Below are 21,417 nucleotides of genomic sequence, written 5' to 3'. Positions count from 1 at the left end.
GTCTGTTGGGGTAAAATTTCCCAAGTCAATAGAATTGTTCCACCTTTTTAAAAAAATGTTTATTTATGAAATAAAAGAGAGAGAATGGAGAGGAAGAGGGGGGGGAGAGGGAGAGAGACCAAGAGCATTGATCAGTTTTGGCTTATAGAGTGCTGGGAATTGAACCTGGGACCTCTGAAAAGCACGAAAGTCTTTCTCATAGTCATGATGCTGTCTCCCCAACCATAGTTGTTCTATCTTATACTTCATTTTCTATAACATCAGAATACACAAATTTGGCTCTTCTTTCACATAGTTCTAAAGGTAGAAGGTAGAAACAATAGCACAAACTATCACTCAATAAAATATTACATTTCCAAATACATAAAGACATTTAAATGAAAGAGACTTGTAATTGCCTTATCCATTCTTGCTTTTCATTCTCTGCTTTATGTCCCACTTGGAAGCAGCCTTCTGTCAATTTAATATTGGCTTGCTCACATTTCAAAATTATCCTGTGTAATCTAATCTGTGGAAGTTTAGATGTTGTAGTTGTTAATAATAATGTGATATGATTAATTTCAAAAGGACCTCATTAGTAATACTATTTATTTCAAATCCTCATTAACCTGTCAGATAAGAGCTTTGGGCTTGGCACTGTTTGAATCAAGACAGGTTCCAATAATCTTTAATTACTTGGAGTGAGGTGTTGAACGCTATCTTTCAGGGTGTTTGCATGTTGAGGGATTGATAACATTTGACTCAGATTTTGTCAAAGCTGTATGTTTTCTGGAACACTTAGATATATAGAAATATGGCACACTTTGCAGAAAAGACTACATTTTTTTTTAATTTTACCATTTTCTAAATGGTCTGCCTCCCTCAATCTATTGAAGTGAAATCTGGACACACCTGTTGAGTCTTAGTTTCCTCACATACATTAGTGGTGGATGTATGTGTTACGGTACCCTAAGCCTCATGACTGGTCATACTTCAGGGCTGCATCTGGGTGAGTGAGAGTTTTTAGTGAAGTTCTCATAGCCCAATGTGGCAGACATAGTGCAAATTGACCTTGCTTTTACTCTGAATCTTGAGACGAGACTAACAGTGTTTAAAACTCTTGTTTCTGATGGACCTTTCTGAACATGCCTAGAATTCAGTCAACTCTCCCCAGATGTTTCTTCTAGCAGAGAGAATTTTTGAGAAGATGTATGTCCAGTGGTCATTTGCTCCTTGACAGAATCTGATAATTTGAAGAAATCTTCTTTGGCAGGATAGATGAAGACATGAGCCCGTGCCATACTCGTGTGAACTAGTAATTGCTGGGTTTAGACTTTCATTTTAGGTGCCAGGTCAGAAGCGGTTCGTTACAGTTCAGGGCTTCAAGCAAATCAGAGGAAGTGTCTTTACCCTGGTTGCTTTGTAGACGGCATCTGGCAGGAGATTTGGTGGATATGTAGCATACCAAAGAGAGACACCTCCCCCACCCCTGAAATAGTAAATTATCATAAATCTCTTTGTACAAATTGTATGACATTATGATATCAATAATGGATTTATTAGCCTAAGGTTAGAAAAAACAAGGGAACAAACAAGCAAAAAACTTTTTTATTATCAGAAAGAATCACCTCACATTTTGGCCCCCTTCTTTTTTTTAAATTTTTATTCATAAATGGGAACACTGACAAAACCATAGGATAAGAGGGGTGCAATTCCCACCACCAGAACTCCATATCCCATTCTCTCTCCTGATAGCTTTCCTATTCATTATCCCTCTGGGAGTATGGACCCAGGGTCATTATGGGGTGCAGAAGGTGAAAGGTCTGGCTTTTGTAATTGTTTCTCTGCTGAACGTGGGCATTGACAGTTCAATTCATACTCCCAGCCTGTCTCTCTCTTTCCCTAGTGGGACAGGACTCTGGGGAAGTAGGGGTCCAGGATATATTGGTAGAGTTGTCTGCCCATGGAAGTTCAATTGACATCATGGTAGTATCTGGAACATGGTGGCTGAAAAAAGAGTTAACATATAAAATCATACAAATGGTTGACTAATCATGAACCTAAAGGCTGGAATATTGCAGATGAATATTTGGGGGTCTCGGTTTTGGAAATAGCTAGCAGGTCTATTTTAGGTATATTCCAAAAGGCCCATGATTTTATTAGTTTTTTCCTGAGCCTGACATTTGATATGCTGGTGGACTCAAGTTATTGTCTGGGGAGATGGTAGAAGAGATCAGGGAAGAGAGTAGCTCCCAAATATGGGGAAAGTGTCTAAATATTGTTGACTGTAAACCCCATCAATTTGATCTGGGGCCTACATTCAGTGCAAGAGCCTGTGTAACCTCTGCATCCCTGAAAGTCTGAGCTCTCATTCTGTGGTCATGAGTAGGAACATTCCAAGTTGCATCTATTATAGCACCCATCTTCCTTAGGTGATAGTTAAAGTATGTTATCCAACCCCCTTTCGGAGGATGGAACATTCTCTACCATTGTTGATCCACGTTGAGGGCCTTGGCCCCTTTCTTACCAAGTCTTTCCATTTCTGTTTCTTTAACCTTCCCCCTGACCCCACCGTCTATATCACTACTTGCATGAAGACAAATGTTGTCTAAAGGCACAAAATTACGGAAACTCAGATTATTCAGAGGGAATACATCTTTATTTCCAACTAACTGATCTAATTTTCCCTCTCAAAACTTTACACGCTGTCCCTGGCAGGAGACAAACTTAAAATTCAAGCAAGTCAGATATGCTTTGTCTGATCTGATGCAGACTTTGGAGAAGTCTCTGTAGAGTTCAGTCTTCCTTTGCTTGACTCACACTCAGTTTGGGCTTTCCAAGTTCTGTCCTTCTTTGTACTTCAAGAGACTGTCTGCACCTGCAGGTGATATCCTGGTGGTCCAAGGATGGGGTCTCTAATAGGACCTGCTCAGCTTGTCAATGACTTGAGGTGCTCCGGGTCCCAGGTGGGTTTCCAGGTCCTTTATGGTGGGTTGTTCTCTCACTGCTTACTGTACATGGAGCTTTCTTCCCAGACTGCTCCCTCAGAAGCTCTCCTTTCACTCATTCTGGATCTCCTTCACACCATATCATCATATGTAAACCTACCTCCACAAGCCTGGAGACCAGCTCCCCTGTTACTCTGAAGATCTTGCTTAGCTGGGTTGTATCTTTGTGTCCATGGAGGGTAGATAGAACAATTTCAGTAACTCAGCCCAGAATTTAGACTTGCTTTAAGTATTGTCAGACATGAGAGATGTGGGTTCTGATGGCTGAATTCTGTGAACCTGTGTTTATCTGGGTGGACTCCATCCCACTTGTGAATTCCACATTACCTGTCTTCCTCTCTCATTTGGGTAAAGATGTGATCTTATGGAATGTTGCCAGGGCAACAATGTCTGTGGCTTTTCAAGGCATTTCAGGAGCCGCTAAAGAGCTCTCTCCATCTGCTGGGGAAGCTAATTGGGGAGAGAGAGGCCTTGTGCCGATTTGTTCATATTATGATCACATTAATAAGCACCACTCTTATCAATCTCCCTGGCAAATGGCAACTCACAAGTTTGCACTTCCAGATCTTGGGTCTCCAGGCACAGAATTATGCATTGGGGGGCCCATGCTTTACCATAGCTCACCTCTCCAAAGGTAGATAGGTTAACACATCTCACTTGCTCTGTTTCCTCAGGAAGGCACAGGCCAGGTTGGCTTAAGTGGTTGCTGAAGTCCACTTGGAGAAGTGTGGATCTCTCGGGAATTTAGTAGGGGAAAGTTATAGGGCTTCATGGTTGGATATGGAAAGATATCTGGGGTCATGACAGGGTTTATTATTTGACAGGCATTAAGAGGACCTTGGGGTTGACATCAGGATGGTGCCCCCCACATCATGGAGGGATAGAAGAAGAATCTAAAGACCACTCCACTACTCAGCACCCAAACTAATGGGGCAAAACACAAGAGTCCAGTTATTTTATTTAATCATTTTATTGAGGGGTTAGTGGTTTACAGTACAGCTGTTAACACATGAGTACAGTTTCTCATCTCCCCCATGATAATTGTCTACAAAATACTCTCACCTTCAACTTAGGTCCTCATTCACCATAATGCAATAGGACCCCAACCATTCCATTCCTGCCCTCTCCCCCCAGAGTCCTTTACGTTGGTGCAATACACTAACTCCTGTCCAAATTTATTTTTTGTTTTCCCTTTCTGTCCTTTCTTAGTTCTGCTATAAGTGAGACTATATGCTATTCATCCTTTTCATGGTCTTTTTGGCTTATCTCACTTAACATAATGGCTTCAAGTTCCATTGAGGCTGAGACAAAGGAGAAGCCTTCATAATTTTTAACTGCTGAGTAACATTCCACCTGGTGTGCATACCACAACTTTCTTAGTCACTCATCTGTCATTAGACTCAAGTTCACTTGTAAGGAAAACAAAAACAAAACTAAACCAATGGGACAACATCAAATATAAAAGCTTCTGCATGGCAAAAGGAACCACCACCAAAACAGAGACAGTTCTTATGGAATGAGACAAAGTCCCAATAATCAAAATATATAAAGTTCTCACCAAACTCAATGACAAAGGAGTCCACTTCTGAACTGAGTTCCATTGACTGTGGAACGTTCTGGAAGAGAGACCTGTGCTGGGTGATGCATAGGTAGATTGGGGGATAAAATGTTAAACGACTTGTGCACCCACTCCCACCCCTGCAGGAAACAGATTTGTTCTGGCTCTCCTAGTGTTTTGCATTTTAAGGATACAGGAGAATTTAGCATGTTCTTTTGGCTTTTTGCAAGCAAAATGACTTTTTTACCATCCCCTCAAGGAAACACATCTTTATTAATATGCTTAAAAAATGCAACCTGGATCCATGAGTCAGGTTGAACTTGAAAGTGGAAATGCCAGACAGGAAAGGGGAGCTGGTGGCTTTCTCACTTTAATAGGCTCAGCTTGATTATACTCCACAAGCAATGAGAAGCTTGATTAAGTGACTTCAGTTCATTGATGTCTTTAAGTAGCTGAATATGTAATTTGCAGTTTCACCAACTCAGTTACCTGTGGGTTACTATGGTAATAAACTATATGCTGAAATGATATTTGACATTAATTTTATTATTTTAATTTACAATCAGTGAAACAATAGCACTTCTCCACCAATGTACTTCATTTAAAGTAACCAGAGAAGAAGGAGTACTCACATCTCCAGAATAGTTATGTATTGTGGTGTGTTAAAGAGAAAAGATTAAGACCAATTCATCTATCACCCACATAAATCCTTGAATTTATGTAGATGGTAGGGCTATGTGGAATTTCTTAAAACAGAAGACCTTTTATCTGACTTTTAGCATGTTGGATGGGTAACACTAGGTCCTGAGGTGAGTTACATACAGATTTATACTGTAAAATGTACTATAATGATAATATCCTAGGTATTATACCTTAGTATTACAACAAAAGATAGAGGCGTCATTACACTTTGTTGGTAGTTGAAAACTATGAAAATGATAGGTTGATTGAACTTTAATGGTTTATTTAATATTCTAGGACTCTGGTATAATGAAAATAGGGAGTTTAGGATTTTTTTTTTTTTAAATGAGAGAGACACTGATAGGGAGAAAGTCCAGAGAACGCATCATAATTTATGATATCCTATTTGTTTTTGTTCTTACTGTTATCCAATTCCAGGAACTCAGGGTCTTGTACATAGATGTCATACACTATACAGCTGAGCCAACTCTCCTGCTCCCCTGTACTTTTTGTCTATATATATATTTATGACAAAAAGATGAATTGAGATGAACATAAAAATATTTTACTATTGTTACAAATAATAAAACCAAATTTTGGCATTAAAAAAGACCTTGAGGGGCTGGGTGGTGGCGCCCCTGGTTGAGCAATATGTTACAGTGGAAAAGGATCTGGGTTCAACCCCCCTGACCCCACCTACAGGGGGAAAGCTTTGTGATTGGTGAAGCAGGGCTGCAGGTGTCTCTCTGTATCCTCCTTCTCTCTCAATTTCTGGCTGTTTCTAGCCAATAAATAAAGATAATTAAAAAAAAATTTTAAAAAGACCTTGAACTTTATATTCATTATGGAAATAATTCCACATGCATTTAGCTTCTCCCAAAGACCAGGGTCCTGGACCCTAGCCCTCTGTTCATGGTGAATACTGACTCTAAGAATGTCCTCATCATGTTAAGTGAGATAAGCTAGCAAGAGAAGGATGAATACAGGGTGATTTCACTCAGACAGAAGGTGAAAAATAAGAACAGAAATGAAAACACAGAGCATAACTTTGACTGGATTTGGTGTACTGTACCAAAGAGAAGGACTCTGGGGCAGTGGGGAGTGTTCAAGTCCTGGAACGTGATGGCAGAGGAGGACCTAGGTCAGGGGTTAGTGTTATGCAGGAAACTGAGCAGTGCTACACATGTACCAATTAGTGTATTTTACTGTCAACTGTAACCATTAATTCCTCCAATAAAGAAAAAAGTGAGAAGAAAAAAAGGATGTCCTCCTTACTTTTCTTTCCCTCAGCTCCCATTTAAATTTGAGGGGAATTTAATTTTATACTTTTAAAATTCTTGCTTTGGGGAGGATTATCACCAGGGAAATACATTTTGGAGAGAATAGCTCTTGATTTTTTTTTTTTTTTTTTTTTTTAGGGCAGAGAGGTAAAAGAGAGAGAAGGGTCAGGAAAAAGATCCCAGCACAAAAGTTTTCTTGAATGTAATGGGGCTGAACTTGGTTACATACATAGCAAAGTAGAGCACTATCCAGCTGAGCTATTTTGTCAACTCTGTCTCCTTACACTTTGTTGGCAACTGTTAACTCATAAGAGAAGTTTCGGCTCATATGGAAAGCTAATGTCCTGTCAGAAATAATTGAATATTTCTACTGTGTTCTATAGCGATACCTACTTTCTGTTTAATCTGAAGATGAATATGCATGATATATACTTTATTTTTTCCACAAGGATTATCCCTAGGGGTTGGTGCCTTCATGACTTTACTGTTCCTGGAAGTTACACATTCCCTCTCTCTCTCTCTCTCTCTCTCTCTCTCTCTGATAGAGAGTGAGACACACAGGGAGACAGAGAGAAGGAGAGACACAACAATACTTCTTCACCTCTGGTGAAGCTTTCCTCCTGGGGTCACTCCCATGTGATTGGTGGAGGCTCTAACCCAGGTCCCTCTACATGTTATAATGTACACTTTATTGGATGAGCCACCTCCCAGCCCTCTCACGAGAAATATTTAGATTTTTTGCCTGATTGCCATGTATAGAAATACTCTTAAGAAGAAACATCATAAGTTTTCATGTTAACTATAAGTCCTGTGATCTGTGAACAGTGATAGAAAACATAGAACACAATCCTTTTCCTTAAAAAGAAAAGCATTATTGGGGGTCGGGCAGTAGCACAGTGGGTCAAGTGCACATGGCGCGAAACACAAGGATCAACTCAAGGATCTCGGTTCAAGCCCCTGGCTCCCCAACTGCAGTGGGGTCGCTTCACAGGTGGTGAAGCAGGTCTGTAGGTGTCTGTTTCTCTCTCCCCCTCTAAGTCTTCTCCTCCTCTCTTGATTTCTCTCTGTCCTATCCAACAACAACAGCAGTGGCAACAATAACAATAATGACAACAAGGGCAACAAAGTGGGAAATGGCCTCCAGGAGCAGTGAATTTGTAGTGTAGGCACTGAGCCCCAGTAGTAACCCTGGAGGCAAAATAAATAAATAGATAAATAAATAAGTAAAATAAAAGCATTATCTCAGAAACTAGCCAAAAGTAAATTGAACTCAGTTTATACCCTCAATGAACTTGTAGTTATCTATTGAAAACTCAGTTCAAGTTTTATTATTGCAGTGTGATGACATTTACTATTTTTTTTTCATCTAACTATTCACAACAAATAATCTAGCCAAAAGGAAATAATAGGCACTTGTAGGGAGAGAATAAAATTAAAAGGTGGGAAATAAATATATCCATTGGCTATTGGAAAGCTAATGGAAATAAAACCAATAAGCACTGAAAACAGTAAAGAAAACATTAATTCAGGCAGTGACCTTTCAGTTTGCCTTAGGAATCATGAGTAGCAATTTGAAACCCTGTTTTTCTCATGGGAAGAAGTGCTGCCTGGAATATGATATAAACTATACTGATCAAATAAAGAGGAGAACCTCAGGCTAAAACAGAAAGAAAGAAGTTACAACAAAGAAAAACAGCTAGTTGTATGAAATGACACATTTATACACCAGCAAAGTAAAATTAGAAATCTCCCCCCCCCACATAAATGTTATATCAGCTGTAGAAGAAAAATAGCTATATCCTAGAGACCAGACTCAAGAAAGAGGATAACATACAATAGAAGATTATTTTAGATAGTTCCCAGAGCATGCCTTCCTAATGGGTATATGAAATACTTACATATCTAGGTTTTTAGCATGATAGGATGATGTAGGTTTAATTGTGTTTATGATGGTAGACTCATTCAAAATAAGCAGAACATTTGAGGAAAAAATACATATATCATTTTTTAAAGGATAAATAATAAAAGGTACATTTTTTGAAGCAGGAAATTGATAAATGTAGATTATTCAATTTAAACAGTTAGCTGGCCTTTTATTTTGTCTTTGAAAACATGAAGTTCTTAATTCAGGCAAAATGATATCCTTTGGTTCTTGTGAGCTGAGCACCACAGAGCTTAGAAAAGTGTAACCAATGACAAAATAAAATATTGCAGAGGCATACTTTGGATGTGGTAGATTTGTTATTGTAGAAGTTTCCATTAGAAATTTAACATCATCTATTAGAAAGTCTTCTCTGCCTCAATTTGTACAGCAGATGGATTTTTGAAAGGCAACGGATAAGTAAAATTTTTCTAAATTAAATCAGTGTTCTTGTCATGTGTGTTTCATCATTTTGCAAAACCAGAAGTCCATTTGTAATGTCAGCGATTAGGCCTACAATAGCTAATTGATTAGATTTCCTAAATCAGATTTCAGTCAAGTAAAGCATAAAAATATTGTTGAAAGCAATGTAAATGTCTGTGGAAATAGTAGAATGACCAAGAGAAAAGATAATTATAGGAAATCATGAGTGATTCACATCATAGTCAATACAATCTAAACTAGATTTTTATGGGTATTTAATCCTGGCAAGAACTGGAAACTGCTTTACTTTTCTCACTTCTATAAGCCAAACTCTCTTAAGTTCCAACTTCTTATTTTGGCTTATCCATGGTATACATTTTTTGATAGAGAAAGGGAAAGAGATAGAAACATTCAGAGTCCATAGTACAAAGCTCTCTTCAGTATAGTAGAGGTGGGGCTTGACTTTCATATTATATATATATCACTGCCGGTCCCAGTTCAGAGCACCAGATGCTGGGCTAGCTTTGCGGGTGAAAGAGAGAGACGACCAGGCGCTCATGGCTGAGCTGGGAACGCAGTTCAGTCTTTATTGACAAGCGGGGATGCAGTTCAACAATCTAATCTCTATTCATTAGAAAATACTGTCCTTTATATCTCCTGAGGCGGAAGTGTCAGGAAGAGGAAGTATGTAGGATAGGGGGTGGAGAGAAGGAGAAAGCTCGTGAACCAGAGGGGATTAAACCAATGAAAACAATGATTATGTAAAGAGACCACAGCGTTAAGCAATACAAGAGAACCTAATGTGATGATCAAAACAGAAGGTCTTATAAGCAGAATTTAGAAGCATACCAACAAATCACTTCTTGCTTTTCTTTTTTTAAAAAATTATTTATTTATTTATTCCCTTTTGTTGCCCTTGTTGTTTTATTGTTGTAGTTATTATTGTTGTTGTCATTGTTGGATAGGACAGAGAGAAATGGAGAGAGGAGGGGAAGACAGAGAGGAGGAGAGAAAGATAGACACCTGCAGACCTGCTTCACCGCCTGTGAAGCGACTCCCCTGCAGGTGGGGAGCCGGGGTTCGAACCGGGATCCTGATGCTGATCCTTGTGCTTTGCACCACCTGCGCTTAACCTGCTGCACTACAGCTCGACTCCCACTTCTTGCTTTTCTTGCTTGAAATAGTTTTAAGACTTCTATCTCTCCTAGAGTTCCTTTGGTCTGTTCCTTTTCCGTCTACTTTTTTTTTTTTTTCACTGCATCTCTGCAATGGAGTATTTTAGGATTTAGTCTTCAGACCATTTATTCTCTCATTGCCTCATGCACTGGATTCTTGTAGAACTTCTTAAATTTAAATAGCAAGCATGTGTGAATTACACTGACTTCACGCCTGAGCTCCAGATACATACACACAGCGATATACTCAACATCTCCATTTAGTTGTCTAATGAACATCTGTAGTTTAGTAGATGCAAAACTGAACATTTGGTTTCCCCCATAACTGTTCTTTAGTATCCTTTTATTTCAGTTAAAAAAAAAAATCCATCATTTTATTTGCTCAATCTGCAAACCCTATATCACCCTCCAATCCTCTCTTATTGTCAGACCTTATCAATCCACCAGCAGAGCCATGGATCCACTGCCGCCAGCCTGACCCAAGGCACCAGCTTCCTTATGTTAGTCAATCACCTTGCCCACCTCCCTGCATCCTCTCTTACCTGTCTACAGTGTATTTCCCTTAAAGCAATCAAAATGATGCTGTAAGCACGCAGACAAGATCAGACCATTTCTTCACCTGAAATCCGCCTGTCACGTCCCACATACTTACAGAATTGAGGCGAAGGCCTTACCTCAGCCTTCAGTGCTCTGCACGAGCTGAATGCATTATTTGCTGACTTCTACCCTTCATCCTCTTGCCTCTCATCTCTCCATCTCTAGTTTTTCTCCAGCTGTAGCCTCCTTGCTGTCATGTGAACTAGCCATATCCTCTGCACCATTCATCTTGACTACTATGTATTGTCTTTGCACAAAGACTGGGCTGTTGGAAAAGCCATGACATAGTTTTCTATGTTTTTCTCTGCTTCCTGTACACCCCCCCCCACAACCCAATATTACCTTTTATATGAGATGCTTTGCAATCACCAGTTTCAAATTGCAATTCCCTAGCCCCTCCTTGTCATGCACATTGGCAATGCCACCGTCTGAAATGCATATGCTTTACTTTTTATTATGCATAATGCCTGTCTTCTCCCACTCCTGTGTACATTCCATCAGGGAAGAAATGACTGACCTTCTTTTTCATTGATGTGTCCTCAGCACCCTACGAAGTGCTTGACACAGAGGAGGAGTCTAATTAGCAGTTGTTGAGTGAATGAATAAGTGTACAAATGGGCCTGGCAGCACCTTGAATATTACTTAGAAAACTCCAACCTAGATGTGATACCATTCAAAGTGATGAGCACTGTGACTGAGTTAATCATCTAAAGTGGAGACTAGGATTTATATAGTGGAACGTACTATCAATGTGGGCTGAATGGAGGCTTACTCAAGGGAAAAGAAATACAAAGTCAGGATATGGCCAGGGCGGTTCGTTGCTCACCCAATAGCCATTTCTACTTCTTTTTTTTTTTTTTCCCCTTTTCTTAGTGAAGGACCTCTGATTTTATAACTGCTGTAATGAATCCCATCCAGCCCTTGAATACATAATGATTAATTTAAAGCAATCATGCAAATCTCATTCCTTTTTTCCCAGTGACTAAGCCAGGGTAGTGCTAGTCAATGATGTAAGAAGGCTACTGGGAGAAATTTTTCATCCTTATAAAATGGTGGGTGGTAGAAGGGAAAAACTCTGTCATTTATTTGCCCTGCTCCACACCACTTGCTTTGGATATTGCTTTGAGGGATGTGACGCTGGGAACAGGAACGGCCAACTTGTAACCGGGAATGAGCGAATGACACCTCAGCAGCATCTGAGGATGCCTGAGCAAAAACACGGGGTGTTTGATGTCCTGTCTGTGATGTCAGCCTCAGAGAAACCTTTCTGATACATCTATAATGAGTGTTCGAATTGCTTAAATGACTCTTCCAGGGCTAGAGGACTAGCTCACTGGGATAATGTGCTGCCCTACGTGCGGTCCAGGTTCAAGCCTGGCCCCTACGGCGTTGAAGGAAGCTTTGGCGTTGTGGTCTCTTTCACTCTTTCTGTGCCTCTCTGATTCTTTGTATCTGTCAAAAACAAAACAAGACAGAACAAACAAACAAACATTCCCATCTGCAGCTGAAGCGTTTCATTAGTGGTGGAAAAAGTCTTCAGGTGTCTTTCTCTCTCCCTTTCTATCTCCTTCTCCTCACTCAATTTCTCTCTGTCCTATCAAATAAAATGAGGTGGCGGGGAGGAATAATGTCCACTAGGAGTGGTTGAAGTGCCAGCACTAAGCCCCAGTGATAACCCTGGTGGTAGCAAAATAAAACAGACAGACAAAAAAGAAGAAAACAAAACAAACACCCCCCCCCCCACTCTTCCTTGGTATTCTTTTACATGTAGATAAACTGATCTTGATACAAAGGAGCCAAAAGAGCAAAGACAACTGCCTTGATTCAGATGTTCAGCTGCAGCAATGTACTCAGAGAAGAAAACATATAGCTATTATAGAGAAGAAAGTATGGTGTCATTTAAAATCTCAAAGGTGGGGGTCTTGTGGTAGCGCAGTGGGTTAAGCACATGTGGCGCAAAGCGCAAGGACCGGCCGAAGGATTCAGGTTCGAGCCCCCGGCTCCCCACCTGCAGAGGAGTCGCTTCACAGGTAGTCTTTCTCTCTCCCTCTCTGTCTTCCCCTCCTCTCTTTCTGTCTGTCCTATCCAACAACAATGACGTCAATAACAATGATAATTATAACCACAACAATGGTAAAAACAACCAGGGTAACAAAAGGGAAAAAATGGCCTCCAGGAGCAGTGGATTCGTGGTGCAGGCACTGAGACCCGGCAATAACCCTGGAGGCAAAACAAACAAACAAACAAACAAATAAAGTAAAATCTCAAAGGCAGGGAGAGAATGGGCAGTAAGATAACTATGGGACATGATCCAAATTCAAACCCAGGCACCACATGGGAAAGCCATGGCATTGAGGGAAGCTCTGGTGCTGTGGTCTTTCTCTTTCTCCCCCCTTCTTGTCCCCCTTTTCTTTTTTTTTCTCTGAGAAAATTTTCCAAGGACTGGTGAAACATGTCTAAGGCCTGTGCTCTACAAACAGCAAAACTTAAAGTCTGAGGAGTAAGAATCTTCCTCTCCAAAGGCTAGAAATGGACCTACCCTATGACCCTGCACTTCCTCTCCTGGGGATATATACTAAAGAACCAAACACACCCATCAAAAAAGATCTGTGTATACCTGTCTCCATAGTAGCACAATTGGTAATAACCAAAATCTGAAAACAATCCAGGTGTCTAACAACAAATGAGTGGCTGAGAAAGTTGTGGTCTATATACACAATGGAATTCTACTCAGTTATTAAAAATAGTGAATTCACCTTCTTCTCCTCATCTTAGGTGGAGTTCAAAGGAATCTGAGGTGCGGGGCTTCAGCACACGTTGGTGGGGTCATCTGTTCAGGGAAGTCTGGTTGGCATCATGCTGGCATCTGGAACCTGGTACAGCCACCTTCTGTAGAGCTCTCCTAATGGCCGATGCATCCTGGGTGGAATTTCTACTTCTTATTCTCCTCCCTCAATGTCTGCTCTCATTTTGTTGGCTTCAATAACACGTAACTCTCTGCTAACATTTTCTTTACAGTGCAGGGCCATTGTTCATGCTCAATTAAGGACGATGACAAATAACACAACTAATAGTAATTAGTAGCCTGGAAGAAAATGATGGCAGGAGAAACCAGTGGGGAACATCCCAAGAGGATTCTTTTTTATTCTTATTTCTACTAGCCATTTGAAAACTGTAGAGGAAGCGCCATCCACCTGGGATAGAGCAAGACTGGACAAATAGCAAGAACAGATGACAGTAGGGAATTCAACAACAGTGAAGTAATGAGCTGAAAGACTCAATTATTAAAAAAAAAAAATTCTTCTGTTCATTCCAAAGGCTTTATTTCCACTATTACTAAGTGGTGATTATTACCTCCCCTTGTGAACACAGCATTAACCTAAATACTACCTCCTAGATGCATGTTTTGTCGGCATACTCTTTTTTTTTTTTTTTTGACTCCAGGGTTATTGCTGGGGCTCGGTGCCTGCACTAAAAATCCACTGCTCCTGGAGGCTATTTTTTTCCTTTTGTTGCCCTTGTTGTTATTGTTATTATTGTCTGTCCTATCCAACAACAATGATGTTATTATTGTTGCTATCATTGTTGTTGGATAGGGTAGACAGAAATCGAGAGAGGAGGGGAAGACAGAAAGGGAGAGAGAAAGATAGACACCTGCAGACCTACTTCACCACTTATGAAGCACTCCACCCCCTGCAGGTGGGGAGCTGGAGGCTCGAACTGGGATCCTTACACTGGTCCTTGCACTTTGTGCCACGTGTGCTTAATCCGATGCCCTACAGCCCAGCCCCTCAGCATACTTTTTTTCTTTTTCCTCTCCTCCTCCTCTCCTCTCCTCTCCTCTCCTCTCCTCTCCTCTCCTCTCCTCTCCTCTCCTCTCCTCTCCTCTCCTCTCCTCTCCTCTCCTCTCCTCTCCTCTCCTCTCCTCTCCTCTCCCCTCCCCTCCCCTCCCCTCCCCTCCCCTCCCATCTCTTCCCCTCTTCTCTCTCCTCCCATCTCTTCCCCTCTTCTCTTTCCTCCCCTCCTTTCCTTTCTCCTTTCTCTCTCTCTCTCTCTCTCTCTCTCTCACTCTTTCTTTCTTTCGTCTCTAGGGTTATTGCTGGGACTTGGAGCCAGAACTATGAATCCACCTCTCCTGGGGACTATTTTTTTCCTTTTTTTTTTTCTTTCTTCCCCTACATCATTTTATCATTTTTTATTTGACAGGACAGAGAGAAATTGAGAGGGAAAGGGAGATAGAGAAGAAGAGAGAAAGACACATGCAAACCTGCTTTGCTGCTTGTGAAGCATGCCCGCTGCAGGTGGGGAGCAGGGGCTCAAGCCCAGTTCCTTGGTGAAGGAAAGATTTAAATACTTATTATGTAAGAGAGAAAATGAGGGAGAGACTAAAGTTTCTTTTAAAATAACTTTCTGAAGATGCTATAAATTGTTAGGCCATCTTTTTATATTGACTGAGGTTAGGTACAATTTAAATAACTGGTTGGCCATAGTATATCTCTTTTTAGTTTATTGCAGTGGTGTAATTCTCCTAGTGAAAATTGTGCACATGGACAAACTTGACTGTAAGTAACAAGTCAGAGGGCCTGGGCAGTTGAGTGTAGACACTACCAGGGATGCAAGGACCTGGGTTCAGGACCCTTACTCCCACCTGCAGGGGTGAGGCTTCACAAGTGGTGAAGCAGTGGTGCAGGTGTCTTTTACTCCCTCTCTGTTTCATCTTTTCCCATTAATTTCTTTCTGTCATTATCAAAAATAACTAAGTAATATATGGTCAATACACAGGACAGTTTGTATAGGACCGATTTTGTTGTATTGCCATTGTTGTATAAATGTAGACCATCTAATCATTAAATCATAGATGAGATCTGAGTGGTAATCAGATGAAATTACAGATTTCAGAGGGAAATACTGACTATGGTTCTCTATAGAATTTTTTTTAGAAATAACCTTTGTTATGGGAGTTTGGGATATAGTTTTGTTAACCTGATAAGTTATATGGACAGGGGCTGGGGAGATAAGATAGTGAGTGCAGTGAGTTCTGGAAGCTTCAAGTTCAATGCCTGGCACCAGCATAAGCCAGAACTGAGCAGTGCTCTGTTCTGTCCATCCATCTCTTTAATTAAAATTTAAAAAAATCTTTAACAAATCAATACCAAAGAAAATTATATACTTTGTGAAGAGCTAGGATGTTGATACCATGTGTTTTCTGAGAATGTCTGTCACATCGTGAATCTGGAAGGGGAGAAGCTTTTGCTGATGTAGATATGTGACAGTGTTTATGTGGTTGGACATTAAGAAATGTTCTCTGTTGTCATCAGATTACCTGATCAGTCCTTTCCAGAGACCCCTAAGTGGTGGGTTCACCCTATGACCACTTTGTTATGCCCCTGAATGGGAAACTGCTCATGTGGTATCTTTGGGGCTCGGGCAGTTCTTGGACAATGAGTAACTGTCAAAGGCCAAAGACCCCTAAGAAAAATCTTGTTTCTATTAAACCAAATGGCACTGCAAATCAAGCACAAATATGATTTAGCACACGGGGGGGGAAAATCCAGAGGAGAGGTATTCTCACCTTATTTTCACTAGCGAGAGCTATTTTTCCTTTTATATATATATTTCCTTTTCAAGAAATTGGCTTGTGTTACTGGATCAATGACACAGGTAAATTTTGCTAAACTTGTGGAAGTCACTTGCAGTGGCTTTTGTGGTGGGTGAGAGCCAAGGAGAAAGTTATTACCTTTGACATAAAGATCTGAAATACATTTTTTTTCCTTCGAGACATGACAAGACTGTTAAAAAGGGTGCTGGCAGTTTGCAACACAACCAGAGTGAGCTCTTGTTCCAGCTCAGGTTTGATGAAAAGACCTGCCAGACAAATGGGATTGAGTCTTACTTCACAGAAGAAAGAGCAAAAATGAAAGACAGAAGGGAAATTAAGTCAATATGTGACCCCCACCCTTATTTTTAAGTTTTTGTTCTGTTTTATTTTTTAAAACTTCCGGTAAACAATATAGTTTAAAATTTTGGTGTCATATCTACACTGTACCCAGAAAGCCTTGAGACAAAGAGTGAGTCATTGTTTATCCTTTTATCTCATATCTCTAATGTGTGCTAGTCCTATCTGAATTGAAGTTGAAGTGGCTGATGTATATAAACATTGGCATATGTCAACTTTCTTGAGGGATTCTTTTCTTTTTCTTTTACTTTCTCCTCCCTTCTTCTTCCTCCTCCTTCTTCTTTCTCTCGTCCCAGAGCACTGCTCAACTATGGCTTACTGTGGTGCAGGAAATTGAACCTGTGACTTCATAGCTTTAGGCATGAAAGTCTTTTGCATAACTATTGTGCTATCTTCCCTGTCCATAATTCCTGTAGCTCCTAAGGCTGCTTGTCATCCTGCTGTCTTTGTAACCAGGTATAACCTTGCAATCACAGTATGTTTTTTTTTTTATAAGAGTATAAAAATAATAAGAGTATAGTTCCACACCCCTCCCACTACCAAAGTTCTATACTCCCACACCTTCCAAAGATAACTGTCATACTTCTTCCAAAATTTTAGAAGTTTTGGGTTGACTACCTTTTTTTTTTTCCTTTGCAAGTACATGTGTTCCAATTCTCTGTATCCCGCATATGAGTGAAACCACCCAGTAGTTAGTTGTCTTTCACTTCCTTCCTTACTACACTAAGCATTACCACTTTCCATTTCATCCAGTTTGTCCCAAAGGATGCAATAGCTTCTTTTTTAATTGCCAAATAGTACTCTGTTGAGTATATGTCCCATAACTTCTTTATCCAGTCATCTGGCAATGGACATTTAGGTGTTTTCATATGTGGGCTATTGTGAATAATGCATCTGTGAACATGAGAATGCATATGTCCCTTCACATGAGTGTTTTCCTACCTTTTTGGATAAATGCTACAGGTGATATGGCTGGATCATCAAATATTTCCATTTTCATCCTCCATAGTGGCTGCACCAGCTTGCGTTTCCACCAGCAGTATGGCAGAGTTCATTCTCCACATCCTTATCAAGGTTCATCTGAATAGGGGCCAGACATAATCAGTCATGCAGACATGATTATCATTAGGCCCAGTGTGGAGTCCAGAAAAGTGCTTTCTTATGTTTGCACTCTTTCTCTCTCCATCTGTTTCTCCCCCCCCCCCCATGCCTCTCCTTGCCTTTACATATTTCATCAGCATCTTGCATAGAAGAAGCTGACTGTGAAATGGACAGGACCTCACACCAGCAGTATTTGTAGTTATTTCTCGTGACTCTAGCTCTGCCATCCTGGGTATGGGAACAGGCAGGTCTTCAGCCAGCAGTGGTGTGGCTGCTTGATTCATCTCCTGTTCATTTAAGAGCCAAAGGCACTCTGACAACTGCCAGTTAAACCAGAGTACTGCTGAGTCCTGGCAAATGCAGCCGTGAGAATTGAACCTGGAATCTCATACAAGCGAGGCCTGTGCTCTACAGCCTCCTGAATGCTAGGCCTTAAACATTACAAATGCCCCCAGATTCCAGTATGTTTCTAACAGTTCTTATGATAATAAGGCAACTGTGATTATCCTATGATATTAAGGATTAACTTATTTCCACATATATCCTGTTGCACTACTCAGCACTAAAATATTGCAAAATAATTCACTGCAAGTGTAATACAGGTTTATGATGTGGTAGGCATTCTTCTGGGGATTCATGAAGAAATAAAGTCACTGTTCTGGTGAAGTGTATGTCCCTACATGAATTAATTGATGTATGATTGAAGGTCAGTCAGTGAGGAATGCTCACAGAAGGGATTGGGCCAGATGGTCCTTTAGATAGAGGTGAAGAAGGGTCATCCCAGGGGATGGATCTGAGCAGAGGTGGAAGTAAATGAACCACATGCATATCAGTGGTGAAGCCTGCTCTGGAAGACGACATAGAAAACATAAAGATCTGTGACTTGGAGGAATTTAGGAATGTAAGGGAGATGAGGGCTAAATCACAGAAGACAAGTATACTGCACATGGGCCTCTAGCTAGGTGAGGGGAAGGTAGTCTTGGGAGGCTGTGTTCAAAACTTGGGGTCTTTAATTGTCAGTGGAGACAATCAACCAGAAAGCATTGACCAAGAAAAGTAAGACAATCAGATGCATATTTCAGAAGTTCACAAAAATGTGTATTTTCCATCCAGGATTATCCAAAAACAGTACATGTCCTCTCAAAAATAGAACTACTAACAGTCATTGATAACACATTCAGAGTCAAACACTCAGTTATTCACAAGATGGCTTTCTTTAAAAACATGATTCACCTGTATCTGTGTATGGTCATCTTTAGAAAAACTCTGTGGGAAGTACTAGATACACTTTGTTGAGTTGCTGAAATCTGTCAGTTTTTTTTAAAAAAATTATTATTATTATTTTTTAAACTTTATTTTCCCTTTTGTTGCCTTTGTTTTTTATTGTTATTGTAATTGTTGCTGTTATTACTGATGTTGTCGTTGTTAGATAGGACAGAGAGAAATGGAGAGGGGAGGGGAAGACAGAGAGGGGGAGAGAAAGACAGACACATGCAGACCAGCTTCATCGCCTATGAAGCGACCACCCTACAGGTGGGGAGCCGAGGGCTTTAACCAGGATCCTTACGCCTTATTATTATTATTATTATTATTATTATTTTAATAGACGCAGGGGAGACAGAGGAACAGAGTGAAAGAGATAACATCACTGAAACTTCCTTTAATGTGGTAGGACCAGGCTTAAACCTGGGCTATGTACATAAAAAAAACAGCACACTATCCAAGTGAGGTATTTTGCCAGTCCAGTAATTTGCCAATTGTTTGATTAACATTTTTTTCCTCTTCATCACAGCCACCTGGCAAAGTAAACATCACTATTATTATTTGAGACATGAGGAAGCTGAGACAGAGTAGGTGTTGTGACCAGCATGGTCGAATGGGTATTATTGACTCAGGAGTTTGACGTGAGTTTGCATCATTCCAAGCTTGGAGTCCATTCTTCTTAATTATGAAGTTTGTATCATCATCTGCTCATACTTAATACAGAGAACAACAGATGTTCAAGAAATGAAATAAATTACTCAAAGTGTGCTGGCTACTGCTCTCTCTAGTCTTATCCCTTAGGGAAGTTATCAGACTCAAATGATTCTACTTAAGATGTTTTCAAACTTGTGTGATGGTAAGAAAGCAAGCACAATCATTTCTGTATTAAAGCTGACACCTTGGTTATAAGGTGCAGGTAAGTGCTATAATGAATGGACACTGTTTCCTTCCAGATGTGTCAGGCATAATCCAGGACCGAAATAGTAGAAACCATGCTGATCTGTTCTTTATAGAAGATTGTTGTATGACATCATGGAATAGAAGAAAACAAACAAAGCTCACAGTCATGCAGGGAAAGAGAGAGAAGAAATGGTGTTTAATTTAGCTATCAGTATCATCCTGGTATTCCAAGCCTAATAGGACTTCCTTTCCTGGAAGTGCTGGAGATGAGGGACCTTGTGGTGAATTTCACCTGTGATCTGACTGCCTCAGTGCATGAACCATAGCATATATGGCTGCTCAAACACCTTGAGAGAGCTGGGATGCTTTCAAAGTCCAAGATCTGAGGCTCAGTTCCTGTAGCCTTGAGGATTTTCTAATAGTGCCTTTATTCTCACCACCCCCAACCCCACCCCTGAGTTGTTCTTGGCTGAATACAGACAAAGGCACATTGTGGTTCTATAAAATATACACAGGAAGTCATGCCATGTGGGACAAGCTACATATGTTGCTAGTGGGAGTGTAAAGGAATAGAACCACCCCTCCCCGCACCGTCAGCCGTCCGGCAGTCTGGTCCCCCTGACCCGCGCGCGACGCAGTAACCCGCGGACCGATGAACCGGTTCGGTTCTTGCCTGCTCCATGTCTGACTCCTCTAGTGTAGCGGCTATGAGGAAGATGGTTTAGCACCTTCGGCTGGAAGCCGGATTGAACCGCGTGAAGGTTTCCCAAGCAGCTGCAGACTAAAAACAATTCTGTCTGCAGAATGCTCAGCACGACCCCTTGCTGACCTGAGTGTCTTCAAGTACGAATCCCTTCAGACCTCAGAAAGCCTGTTCTTTTTTGTAGTAAAACACGTCTTTGGAAGGTTTTCTGATCTACTTTTCATGACCCAGTCAATATTCAAAAGAGCAACTAAATTTGAAGCTTCTATAGCCTATCCCTAGTAACACGTGCTATACTATGCAAACTTCTGTCAGTTCTTAACATCTACCTCTATTAATTTTCATGGATTTCTATTTCTCAAGGGTAATTATTGTATATAGACTGGTGGCAGACACAATAAAATACTTAGTATTAAAAAAAAGGAATAGAACCACTTAATTTTTTTTTAATGCTTTAGTATTTTTCTTTGTACTTTGTGAAGTTTTATTTTGGTCTAATACATTCACTAAGGTGAAAAGATTTTAATTTTATGGTAGAATCATTTTAGAAATCAGTTTGTCCAGCTGGGGAGAGAGCAAAATGGTTATGCAAAAGACTTTAATCTCTGAGGCCCTGAGGCTCTGATGTTCTAGGTTCAATCCTCAGCACCAAAATAAACCAGAGTTTATCAGTGCTCTCTGTATCTCTCTGCCTCTCTGTATCTTCCTCTCTGTATCTTACTTATTAAAAAATGAATAATATATTTTAAAAAAGAAACCAAACATGAAAAAAATTAAAACAGTTTGTCAGTGTTTTAAACATTAAGCATACAAATCCCATATAATCCAGCAATTCCATTCATGGTATTAATCAAGAGAAAAGAATAAGGGGT

General features: G+C 40.4%; 1 pseudogene; it reads left to right on the top strand.

Moving 5' to 3' along the window:
* Positions 1-20,522: 20,522 nt before the first annotated feature.
* Positions 20,523-20,729, top strand: LOC107522771 (guanine nucleotide-binding protein G(I)/G(S)/G(O) subunit gamma-5-like; annotated as a pseudogene).
* The last annotated feature ends 688 nt before the right edge of the window (positions 20,730-21,417 follow it).

Source organism: Erinaceus europaeus, chromosome 2, assembly GCF_950295315.1.
Source record: "Erinaceus europaeus chromosome 2, mEriEur2.1, whole genome shotgun sequence".
NCBI classification, from domain to species: Eukaryota; Metazoa; Chordata; class Mammalia; order Eulipotyphla; family Erinaceidae; genus Erinaceus; species Erinaceus europaeus.
This window is presented reverse-complemented; position numbering and strand designations above follow the sequence as displayed.